The sequence below is a fragment of the Prionailurus viverrinus genome, chromosome A1 (genome assembly GCF_022837055.1).
Source record: "Prionailurus viverrinus isolate Anna chromosome A1, UM_Priviv_1.0, whole genome shotgun sequence".
NCBI lineage: Eukaryota > Metazoa > Chordata > Mammalia > Carnivora > Felidae > Prionailurus > Prionailurus viverrinus.
This window is the reverse complement of record NC_062561.1, coordinates 65754385-65768436: the sequence shown is the minus strand read 5'-3', so window position 1 is coordinate 65768436 and position 14052 is coordinate 65754385.

Genomic DNA, 14052 nt, shown 5'->3' with positions numbered 1-14052 from the left:
TGGGTGACTCAGTTAGTTAAGCATCCAACTTCGGCTTAGGTCATGGTCTCAAGGTTCGAGGGTCGAGCCCCACATTGGGCTCTGTGCTGACAGCTCAGAGCCTGGAGCCTGTTTCAAATACTGTGTCTCCCTCTCTCTTTCTGCCCCTCCCCAACTTGTGTGCGCGCTCTCTCTTTCTCTCTCTCTCTCTCTCTCTCTCTCAAAAATAGACATTTAAGTAAATAAAATAATTTTTTAAAAGACACAGTTACAGAATTTACTATTCTTTTGCTCATTTATACCAATGCATGAATGAGAAACAGCATGAATTTTAGGGTTTTTTTTTTCTTTTGTGCATTTAGATCAAGCAGGACCAATAATTTCAAACGAAATCCCATGAAAACAAGAGAATGGTTTTCAAGTGTCTATTCCACATCTTCGCTTGGCACAAATCAAAATCACTTAGTTAACCTGCCTCTTGAAAAACAGAGCCTATAATGAAAAAGCTGTCAGAAATTTAACAGTAGCTTGCCTGGTGCCTGGATAATGGGAAGGTTGCTGAGTTAACAGGGAAAGAAAAGGTAAACTTGGGTGAATAATGACCAAAAATGGTGGTGAAAATGATGTGGGGTTTTTTGTTTTGTTTTGTTTTGTTTTTTTGCCAAGGTTTGTACCCAACCAAATTGTAATAGTGCATTTAACATTTATTGAGCGTTAAGAGTACACCCAGTATTAATATAAACCAATTAAAATTGTATCTTTAGGGCAGATGAGGACCAGCTGGGTTGCTAATGATCTCTTGGGGAAAGCCAAACACTGAGGGACAACAGATTCTTCTTGTCTTACAATATTCTTCAAATGTGGCCAGAGCTGTTTGGGTTCAGTGGACGGAATTGTGTGATCTGCTTAATCAGAGTTTTGCCTAGTGGTGATGTCAGAGTTTAGGCAAGAGAAATGAAAGAGCTCTAATTATTCAATTATATGTATTTTTCATATATGCTAGAAGAATAGACAATGAAAGTATTTCATACATTCTTAGGCATTACTCATATTTACTTGAAATATTACTGACAATCCTCAAGCAGGTATAAATAGGAAATATGTTAAGACATTACAATGATTTAAAACGCTATTTTCAATTTTTTATGTTTATTAATGATCCAGGAACTCAGTCTCTATTGATTCTAAGTGAGATTCATGCCTAGTAATACATCTTAGGTCATAAAGTACATTTAATGTCAAGTAACAAAATATTTACTTTCAAAATTGGTGTTAAGACCACTTTCTGCCTTGGAACAATCTTGGCAAATGTAATACTGGCTAAGCACCATTTTATGCCATCATTAGAAAAGCTTATTGTACATAAGGAAGAGAGTTTCATTTTGACTTTATGGCCCACAATATTAATAGATGCCTTCAATAATGTCATTATTTAAAGCTCACGTGTTTTTGAAATATTTCCAAATGAGATATGTAAATGTGAGAGTGACACAAATGAAAATCCTATAGCAGATTAATAAACTTGCATTTTTGTAGTTCATAAAAGAGGATCATTTAACCTTGTCTTACTTGTTATAAATTCAGATATTAATGTTATGAGAGATGATTCTGGAGCTAAGCAGTAATTTGACATACCTAGATTATTGGAACCATACATCTTGGCAGTCGCTTCTCCAGGTCTTTGCTTTTGTGAAAGATGAATGGAGCTGTGCATACTCTTCAGATCATCTGGCACCGTAAGCAATGACCTTCTCTTTTTTTTAATTTTAATTCCACTTAGTTAACACAGTGTAATATTAGTTTCAGGTGTACAATATAGTGATTCAACACTTCCATACGTCACCCGGTGCTCATCACAAGCGCCCTCCTTAATCCTCAGCACTTATTTGACCCATCCCCCCACCCACCTCCTCTCTGGTAACCATCTGTAACAAAGACCTTAAGGCAAGTGGAAGAGAACCAGGATTTTTCCACAGGGAAGAGCTTCACATGTTGCTGATTTTCATCAGTGGAATACCTTAATTCTCTTTACTATAATTTCTCAGATTCTAAAAACTCTGGGTTAATTATTATTAATTATCCCAGTGTTAAAGAAGCAGTATGACAGACTTGGCTTTGGGAAAAAAACGAATATTTATGAAACCATGAAATAGTGCTGTTGTTAGCTATTTTACTACATACAGGTATCTGCTTTTTTAAACTATCTCTGTAGAATTTCAGTCCTTCTAAGGACACTACTCTGAAGGAACAGTAAGATAATTTTCTGGTTAAGCTTTCCTTTTTTACCCTAATGTCTCCACAAAAGAGGAGCAAAACAAAACAAAACAAAAGTTACTTAGAAAAATAAGCTACCAAATTGTTTAATTGGTTAGAATCAGAAGAAATCCAGGACCATACTTCGATGTGAAATTACTTTTAACAATGGTAGGTGATCTGAATATTCTAAAATTCAATAATCAACATATTCAAAGCTTTTAATTTGAGGAGTTATCTAATAACAATGGTTAAATTTATTTAATTTTATTATAGGTTAGGATAGATACTGGCAAGAAAACAAAAAGGAAATGGAAATTTTAAGTGGATTCTGCCTCATCCACTGGTGCATGTAAGTCAACAAAACTTCTTTGTTGAGGGTTACACCTTAAAGCAGTATTGGTTTTTTTCAGTGGAAAGCTGATGGACAGGGTAGAAGAAATGTTCTTGAGGTCAGGCCGACAAGATACCTTTTCTCTATTCAGTGGCTACAGTCACAAAATATCCCAGTTAAAAACTATCCAAAAACTATCGTTCTTAAGAAAGAGAAGGTAGGAGAAAGCAGCCAGGTTGTACTAAATTATAACTCTACAAAGAAAAACTCACACTCCTAATGGAACCAAGTAAATAGTCCTAATGGGACCAGGTAAATAGTAACATACCAATAACATACCATGAATTTTAAAATTCACTGATAAATTTTACTTTCCCCTTTGACAAAGATTATGATCATGTTATGAAGAAGACAGACTGACTCCAAAAAACAAAAATACTGATTCTATGAAATAGTGAATATCATCTCTTAGGCAAGTTACAAGGATAATGTTTTCAATAATAACTCATACTTATATAGCTTTTCAAATTCTACCATTCACCTTCATGGTTAGAATGAATATACATGGACACAGAGGTCCAAAGAAGATTTTCTTCCTCCACTTAGCCATTACTATGAATAATAACTAGAATTTAGCAATAAAATGTGCTTCACACTAAGCCTGGAAAACAACTTCTCAATGTGACCAGGCAAATCCTGTAACATATTTTCTATCAATGCTAATATTTTCACTGAGTTTTATGCATAAGTGGGTTTTTTTGTTTCTTCCCCTACAAGTACTCACAAATGTGCCCTCACCTCCCATAGAGAGCAAAGTTTCCTAAGCGGTCTATGACAACACTACACCCAAAGTGTGTCACATTTTAAAAGATCAGTAAACACTAAGGAAAAGAATAAGAAACCTTTAGGTTTACAGCCTGCATAGCAAATACAAACTAGCAATAATTTTTAGACCTGTGGTTAAGAAAAGAGCATTGATCTTGATGTATGTCGTTTATTGGTAACTCAAAATCTAAACAAACTTAACTCCACTGAATTCCATAAAATATTTACGGCTAACATCCCCCATTCTTTATCAGCTACAAAAAAAAGTACAATAGATTTAATTTCATATAAAATATCGTCATTTTCTTTTTTACTTGAAGAATATGCCACTGTTTGTCTTTAGAGTCTGAATTCACTTCTAAGGAATCATTTCTAACACTTGGCTCTATATTAACTTCACACATTTTATTACATTTCAGGGGGAAAGAATTAAATGTGATGGAGTAAACCTAGTGTCTTTTTTAAGTTACTTGGAGAAAAGAAAAAGTCTGAGCTTGGAAGTTGGAAGTTCCATCCGCTAATGATCTGTTTCCAGGGAGGTGTCCGAGGCAAGCAGAGCAGCAGTGGGCACTGTGCCTTCAGTTTTCTCCTGATGTTCATTTGCAATCATAGCCAATCAATGTCGAGGACATTACTAAGCAATCCGGTGCTGTTTGCTTTTAATTGGTAAACTATCTTCCAAAAATAACATCTTTGGGCTTCACAACACCCTAGTCATAGAGCCATTACGGAATGAATGTCTTTACTGTACAAGAGGACCTCTATGAATAATGAATAGGGCTCTATTTTTCCTGGGAAACAGACATGTACCGGCATGTTCGTGGTAATGAACAGTATTGTGAGTGTGCACAGCATAGGATGCTACCTCTGGTCTGACTTCTACCTTAATTTAAGTAGATAACTGATTTTAAAACCCCACGGAGGGTCAAACAACCTTATTTTAAACTTGGAGCATGCTGCCTGGTTTATATGTTGCTTTTACAACTTTAAAATGATGATTTAATACAAAACTTGAGGAGATGGAGGATCATGTTACGGTCTCTAAGGGGCAAGGCTGGCTTACACAAATATGAGAGGAAAAGAAAAGAACATTTGAACATGGCATTTAAGGAAGTAGAATTTCGTCTTTACTTTAAACTTCACAAAAACATAGTTGAATCATGAATCTCCTGAGCGCACATAAAAAGTAATTTTGTGCTGTGCAAAGTGTAACTAAATTTAGATATTTGTGCAAGAGATAGTTCACAAAATAACTGATGAAAAGTGAGATCTAAGATTTCAAAATGATAATGACCTTGGAATGTGTTTAAAACTATTGGGCTTTTCCTTTAGGAAGATCATGAAAGAGCTTAATGTATTTTGTAAATTACTTCCATAATGATTTCACTTACAAAGAATATAATTTGCTAGTCTATTTTCATAATGAATGAGAGCTTAATGAATCACACATACTTCACCATTCAACAGAAATATGGGGCATCACAGCCCTGAATTGAAATAGTCATTATAAGAAGCCTTTGGACTTTGGCAAGAAGATTTTAAGTTTTTTTTTTCTTTCTGTGTTTTGGGCTAAAGCGTGTTCCTGTTCAAGTTGATTCAAAGAATGAGTTAACCATCATGAAAAATTATTGTTCATTGCAATTGGTAGCAACTCAAATGGAAAGTTTCATATTTGTGTAACGGTTATGAATTTTCACAGGACACAAACTCAGGTGTAAAGAATGGAACTTCCTTTGGTTTCCTATAATGGAACTTAATTTCGATCCTAAGTCTCTCTTCTACTCAGTAGCAGGAAATTTAACCTTGCCAAGTCAATGTACATGTAGTCACCTAAAAATTTTCTCAGACGTATCTCCCTCCCCAGGGAGGGTTCATTTGGTCCGTGTGGAGATGGTGAGACGTTTGGGCATTGGTGAAAACAAATCACCTGATTGTTGGTCATGGTTATTTTCTGGGACAGCATTATCTGAGATTAACAGATCTTCTTCCGGTCCCTGACTTCTCACCTAGAATCCTGCACCTCCACAAGTGTGTGTCAACTGCCAGTAGTGGTAGCTTTCTTTGCCTCAACTTACCTCTGCCCTCTGTGGGCTGCCCTCCTGCACCTCCAGCAGTTATCTCAGTTCACATGCATCCTTTCTGTATTGATTTCACTGCTCCCTTTCCATTGCAGTACAAGGGACGTTAGAGACAATACAGACTACAGTGTCTCCAGGTAGGAGAGTGCAAATGCACATCTCCACCCTCTGGAGACCCTGATCCTATCAAGGTTCAGCCCACACAGAGCACACAGGGAAACTACATTCTATTAGCTTCCAGCCTTCTGTCTTCTCCCTCACCCAGCATTTTTATTAGAATGGAGTGAGAAAATGACTCTTGCTTCATATGTGTTGCATTCATTCTAATTTATTGCTTATGGCTTCCACAAGAGACCTTGTTTTTCCTTCAGAACTTAGACTCCTTGAGTTGTACGTGAATCACTAACTGCAGGCACACTCAGGAGGCTCTTAGTGCTTCCAAAAGGGGAAAGGGAGGGACTGTTCTGTAAACCTTAATCAACCAAGGCAGGGCCTCAGAGTGATTCTACAGGTTCAAGCCATTGAACAACTTGAGGCATCCGGTTAACTCCGTGCACACATGCAAGCGTGCGTGTGTGTGCGTGAATGTGTGTACACGCATACATGCATATGGACACGCATGAACAAGCAAGAGAGTGTTAGTGTGAGTTTGGAAAGTATCTCAAATACGAGAAATGAGGACATGGCCTATGTGTGTCCAGGTGTAGGCTTGGGGCACTGCCCCCCGATCCAAAATGACATACCAGGCCTGGTTATCCCAGCAACTGGAGAGAAACAGTTTTGACAAAAGATATTTCAAAGCCCAGGGGGCCCTGAACTGTGAAAGAGGGACAAGGGAGAACTCCGCTTGTCCAAATTTAGGGCAATCCTGTCTGTGGATGGACTTCCACGTGTACATTGGCTTCAGGTACTGGGAATGTGATGGTAATCTTTCTCAGCTTTTCACGTCAACTCCACAACTTGTGACAACTCTGATTTCTCTAAATAGACTATTTATACAGCCCATTTATTCATAAAAACATTTATCAAATATACATATCACATATAGGGCCCTATTGAGTTGAGGTCCTTTCAAGTTTAATTTTTTTTTCTTCATAATTGGATAAGAAGAGGTGGTATAGTAGAAGGCCTCAAGAAGAACAAACAAATACAGAGACCATGCCTTCAAAACTTTCAATCTCAGGCATACTTACAAAGGTATGTTTTACTATTATTTCTTTAAGGAATACCACTTCAACTCCATTAATTAGTGTAGTATATTTTAATGTAACAATGGGCCACATTATGATTTATGTCTTATGGATTGACAACTGGCCTCTTTATATAACTTTCCTAAGAGCAACCAAAGCAGGGGTCTGGCTACACTTAGAATGGTGACTTTGATACACTAATTGAAAGAGTAGTGGCTCAGAATATCCAGAATTTTGGGTTTTGTTTGTTAAATTTGATTATTCCAAACCCTAGAAAAAGGTCTTCCCTGTAACTGGCACTCAATTAGGACTTGAGAATCTGAAGAATCTGAGAATGAATAAAATGATCAATTTAGTGGATTTAGCCGTTCTGACATTCGCCATCTTCATGTACCCTCAAGCCCGACAAGCCTAAGGTCATTTTGAACCTATTGAATATTTTCCAATACATTTTGGAGAAAATTTTAATTTCTTCGTGATGGAGTTTAGTATTTTAACTGGCTACAAACAGCAGAATAAACAGTAATCTCTTGACTATTACCTTGCAAAAGATCCTAAAATCATCAGTTTTCAATACTTGAACATATGATATTAATTCTGATTCAAAAGCAGTCAAATGATCATAACCTTTCAAGAAAATGAAATTTAAATTAGAATAAGAAAACTTATCTTAGATTTTCAGAAGAGCGTTAAGGGTCAGGAGGAGAGTCAATTTTGCAAATGAGTTAACGTGTGCTATTAGAATTCATACTCAAGGAATACAATAAGTTAGCCAGAAAATGGTAAGGATGTGCACATGTCCAGAGACTTACAGGTGCGCTATATAGGAAAAGAAATGCTGATCCTCTATTCAAACCAATTTAAAACCTCACACTAGCTCTACCAGTAGCATCAAACTAACACAAAGATATTGCAGCCAATCAGGATGCTATTATCCTTCCAGTAGCTAAACCAATCAATAGTTTATTCCTCCCCAAGACCTATTATCAAGCCTGGCACTGTCTTATATGAGGTTTTCAACATAAATAAAGGTACACCTCTTGCTCTCCAAGAGCTTATGGTCTAGTTTTCACAGAAAGAGGGAGGGATGGCACATAACATTTATTGAGTCCCTCGTGTTTTTCTGCCATTGTTGTGTATGATTTCAACCAAATAAAACCCTATGAAAAAAACGGAATTCAAAATTGGATTTGTTCTTACCACTACACCACATTGCAAGAATCACAATTCAAATTTTCAGTGTCGATAAGGGCATCTTGCGTCTAGAAAACGTTATCTTTTGACTATTCTGACTATTTTCATGTTTAAAGTCATTGTAGAAGTCTGAGGACCTGGATAGCTGGTCTGTGCTATCTGCTGTGCTAAATTTATGTGTTCATGAACATAAATAATACAAATATATTTACATATATGTAATGTATCAAGTGTCTTGATTTCTGGCTCTTATTTAGTTTTCATGGTAAATATATTCTGTACCCCTGGAAATTCTGCATTTTGAGCTCATTACACAAGAACTAAAAACTGTACAAATGTATCAATCTATTACATCTCCATTATAAATATTTGGAAATTATCCAGATCTTCAGTAAATTCTGGGAAGTATTGGTAGCAAGGAACATGTATGATTGAATCCTGTTATTATAATGGCTATATATTAACTGTTATTTCTCATTATAGTTGTTTTGGCTACCATTTATATTTATACCCAGTGGTATAGGAACATCACTGAAATAATGAACTGTGTGATAGTGGTGATTAATAGTATTTGAAGTAAAGTATTCATTTTTAAATTATTTGATTCCTGGGGTTCGTGGGTGGCTCAGTAGGTTGAGCATCTGACTTGGGCTCAGGTCATGATTTCAGGGTTTGTGAAAGTTCAAGCCCCACATCGGGCTTTCTGCTGTCAGTGTGGAAACAGCTTCAGATCTTCTCTGTCTCCCTCGCTCTCTGCCCCTCCCCTGCTCGTACTCGTACTCTCTCTCGCTCAAAAATAAATAAACATTAAAAAAATACTTTAAGGGGCGCCTGGTGGCGCAGTCGGTTGAGCGTCCGACTTCAGCCAGGTCACGATCTCGCGGTCCGTGAGTTCGAGCCCCGCGTCAGGCTCTGGGCTGATGGCTCAGAGCCTGGAGCCTGCTTCGGATTCTGTGTCTCCCTCTCTCTCTGCCCCTCCCCCGTTCATGCTCTGTCTCTCTCTGTCCCAAAAATAAATAAACGTTGAAAAAAAAAATTTAAAAAAAAAAACTTTAAAAAAATTACTTGACCCCTCGTAGAGTGTTAACTAATGGCTGGCAATTACTTTTCTATTATGTGCTAACTCCAAGTGATTTGAGGATGGCTCTGAGGTCACTTCTAGCCTTAGAGAAAAAAAGGTACCTGCTAGATTAGGAAAGTCTGTCATGAGACAGGGGGAGGTGAGTGGTGGAATCTAGATTGCAAGTTAAATAATCCTATAAAATTTCTTTTCTAATGTAAAATCAGCTTATCTATTAAGACAGAGCAAACTGATTAACACATCTCTCTACCAATTGCCAAAATGGAGATTCATTTTCTTATCATAAAGAACAGGAGAGAGAATCTTTGGGATGGGAGATTTCAATGATAAAAACCATTTTAATGAAATGTGCTCTACATTTCAAAACCATATTCTAAATTCATGATTGAAGATCTAAGAAATAAAGAGCAGCTATAGCTCTACATTTTCAACATTTTCTTGTTGTCTTTTTTATCAGATTTTGCTAAAATTGGGGAGGGGAAAGTGGTTCATATTTTAAGAATCAGCAGTCTCATAAACTATTTCTCCTGACTTAACATCTTTATAATAAAAAATCTACTATAATAAATTCATTGCTAGGTTGTATTTTTATTACCACAATCTCCCCCATGAGTTCTCAGTTAAAAATATTCTGGGGGAGGCAGAGAAATGTCACTTCTGTCAGAACATAATTCTCCACCTGCTGGGGGAAAAAAAAAACACATATAGTTTGTGCTAGTTGCCTGTTATTTTTTTAAGCATTGATATATAAGCTTATATATTTATAGCAAATTAAAAAAATAGATGGGCATACATTATACAATAAGTCATTGTTATCAAAGTAACCATCATAAATTGTTAAGTGTCTAATATGCATCTCAAACTTCCAGCAGAAAAAAGTAAAAAGAGCCTAAATCTCTAAAACAAAGATGATGAAAAAAAAAATAGTACTAAATTCATAATCTTGGTATCTATTCATGAAAGATAGTCATATTTTTCTTTGTATTATGAAATAAAAGTGTATTGATTCAATTCCAAAATTTATTAATTTGTCTTGTGCTACTTTTAAAATTTGAATAAACATATTCTGAGTTTTAAAAAAATCTGCTTTGTGACTATGAAAATTGTGTCTAAACTACCCCAGGCTATGAGGAGCTACCTTTAGAAAGTATCTAATGACAGCTTCTCATGTCTGCATTTAAATCCGACACAGTCATCAGGTGCTTACACTGATACTAAGATTTGACCCATTAAATTCAAATCTGCCTGTATGTTTGCTGTGGGCTAGGGCAATAATCTAAGATTTAAAAAGTTATCTCAACTCGGTCAGCGTAAGGGTAAAAATGACTTACTCTACTCATTCTAAAGATTCTCAGATCCTATTTCTGGAATTACTCTTGTATTGACTTTTCTCTATCCCTACCAACACTGCCTCATTCCAGAACTTCACCATTTTTTTTACCATATATAATATCCTTGATTCAAAGCTCTTAACTCTACGTCACTCTTCATAGCAACAGAGTCATCTCTGATGGAGAAAATCCAAAAACTGTGAAGTTATTCACTACTTTAAAAGAGCAGCACGAAAAGACCTGGTTTAAGTGCAACTCTCCGGTGTTATTTTCTTGAACTAGACTGGACTTTCAATATTCCCTGAATACCTGGTACTCTTTTGTGACACTGTCTTATTCAACTCTCCCTTTCTGCCATCTTTTCCTTGTGTTTTAATATATTCTCATCACCTATCTTTTACCTCGTTTTCCCAGATTTTTCCTTGTTTTCAGTATCTTACCTCCTCTTTTGGTCTCTGTTAGGAAAATTGAAAAACTTGAAAATCAGCCACAAAAGATTTCTGGGTAGCCTTTTAATGGAAAGCTGGCATTTTCTAGCTGGCCCTTTGGAGATCTCTCATTGTATGGCAACTCCAAGTGCCTGACTAGGTTATTTTACAACTGTGTTTGTTGTAGAAAACTTATAGTAATGCAAAAAATTACTGTCCATAGAAATACAAATAACTCTTGCTCCATCAGTACAGATACAATTAGTTTCTGTCTTGAAGAAAAGATGATTTGAAAAGTTATATTTTATTGTCCAACAGGATAATTAAGCCATTTTCAGTTTATTGGGAAATTCATTTCAGCATTATTGATGTTATATATAATATCTGAATTTTCCTTTGAACAAATTTTAAAATCTTACTGGTTCACTCATTAATAAACTAAATAAAATGTCTTACATCAGTGTAAGAGTCTTGGATTTACATTATTTTTAATTATATTTGAACAATTTGGGATGTCCTACAGACATACATGATGGGTTCATCCGAAAGAGCCAGGTTTTTGTAAAAATGTAGTTTGTGGGAAATTCTAAATGGCAATAAAATTTAAATGTTGCTGACTCTGTTTCCCTATATTTCCCCCTTCTACCAATTCTTTGTATGCATGTGTGGGGATGTGTGTAAGCAGGGCAGGGGAGGGTGTTGTACAGTATGATAATTTATTCCATATTGGTGACAACAGTGATTAGAAAATTGATTTTATAGTGGGACTTTTTGACACTCTCTGTCAAATGGATGATAGAAATATATTTTGTAATGAATGAGAAATGACAGGGAATATGGTATATTTATTGTCTATGTTCTGTTGAAAAAAAGAAATGAAAGGTGTAGGAATTGACAAAGAAGTAGTCAAACTTTCACTCTTCACAGATGACACGATACTCTACATGGAAAACCTGAAAGACTCCTCCAGAAAACTACTAGAACTGATATGTGAATTCACTAAAGTCACAAGATATATACTCAGTGTACAGGAATTGGTTGCATTTCTATACACCAACAACAAAGCAGCAGAACAGCAAATCAAGGAATTGATCCCACTTACAATTGCATCAAAAACTGTAACATATCTGGGAATAAACCTAACCAAAGAGGTGAAATATCTATACATTGAAAACTATAGAAAGCTGGGGCGCCTGGGTGGCGCAGTCGGTTAAGCGTCCGACTTCAGCCAGGTCACGATCTCGCGGTCCCTGAGTTCGAGCCCCGCGTCAGGCTCTGGGCTGATGGCTCAGAGCCTGGAGCCTGTTTCCGATTCTGTGTCTCCCTCTCTCTCTGCCCCTCCCCCGTTCATGCTCTGTCTCTCTCTGTCTCAAAAATAAATAAATGTTGAAAAAAAATTAAAAAAAAAAGAAAACTATAGAAAGCTTATGAAAGAAATTGAAGAAGACTCAAATAAATGGAAAAACATTCCATGCTCATAGATTGGAAGAACAAATATTATTACAATGTCTATACTACCCAAAGCGATCTACACACACAGTGCAATCCCCATCAAATAACACCAGCATTTTTCACCAAGCTAGAATAAACAATCCTAAAATTTGTGTGGAACCACAAACGACCCCCAATAGCCAAAGTAATGTTGAAAAAGAAAACCAAAGCTGAAGGCATCACAATTCTGGACTTCAAGCTGTATTACAAAGCTCTAATCATCAAGACAGTATGGTTCTGGCACAAAAACGGATACATAGATCAATGAAACAGAATAGAGAACCACAAGAGGACCCACAAATGTATGGCTAACTAATCTTCGACAAAGCAGGAAAAGTATCCAATGAAAAAAAGACAGTCTCTTCAGCAAATCATGCTGGGAAAACTGGACAGCAACATGCAGAAGAATGAAGCTGGACCACTTTCTTGCACCATACCGAAAAATAAATTCAAAATGGATTCAAGGCCTAAATGTGAGACAGGAAACCATCAAAATCCTAGAGGAGAAAACAGGCAGCAATCTCTTTGACCTCAGCCACAGCAACTTCTTACAAGTCTCTGGAGGCAAAGGAAATAAAAGCAATAATGAATTATTGGGACCACATCAAGATAAAAAGCTTCCGCACTGCAAAGAAAACAATGAACGAAACTAAAAGGCAACCAATAAACTGGGGGAAGATATTTACAAATGACATATCAGATAAAGGGTTATTATCCAAAATCTATAAAAAACTTATCAAACTCTACACCCATAAAACAAATAATGCAGTGAAGAAATGGGCAGAAGACATGAATAGACACTTTTCCAAAGAAGACATTCAGATGGCTAACAGACACATGAAAAAATGCTCAACATCATTTATCATCAGAGAAATACAAATCAAAACCACAATGAGATACTGCCTCACACCTGCCAGAATGGCTAAAATGAACAACTCAGGAAACAATAGATGTTGGCAAGAATGCAGAGAAAGGGAAACACTTTTGCACCATTGGTGGGAATGTAAACTGGTACAGCCACTCTGGAAAGCAGTATGGAAGTTCCTGAGAAAATTAAAAATAGAACTACCCTATGACCCAGCAATTGCTCTACTAGGTATTTATCCAAAGGATACAAAAATGCTGATTCGAAGGTGCATATGCACCCCAATGTTAATAACAGTGCTATCAACAATAGCCAAATTATGGAAAGAGCCCAAATGTCCACCAACTGATGAATGGATAAAGGTGTGGTATACATATACAATGGAATACTACTCAGTGATGCAAAAGAATGAAATCTTGCCATTTGCAACAATATGGATGGAACTGGGGTGTATTGTGCTAAGTGAAATGGGTCAGAGAAAGACAAATACCATATGATTTTACTCATGTATGGAATTTAAGAAACAAAACAGATGAACAAAGAAGAAGGGAAGGAAAAATATGATAAAAACAGAGAGAGAGGCAAACCATAAGAAACTCTTAAACACAGAGAACAAACTGAGGACTGCTGGAGAGGAGATAGGTGGGGTGATGGGCTAAATGGGTGATGGGCATTAAGGAGGGTACTTGTTGGGATGAGCTCTGGGTGTTGTATTGATGCATCACTAGGTTCTACTGAAACCAATACTACACTGTATGTTAACTAACTTGAATTTAAACAAATAAAATTTTAAAACAAAGAATTTTCTGTTGACTGATAATGAGAACAACTCTTAAAAATCTGAATCAGTGAGTCATGAGTTCTTGTGTTTCTGTGTTACTTTTGACCCTTGCCTACGATTATAAAACTGAAACTGTATGCTCTCTAGGTGTCAATCTCTTTGTCTGTGTGCCCTCTAATTGAGAAAGGCCTTGACCTTTCAGGATGTGACTGTGTAATGTTT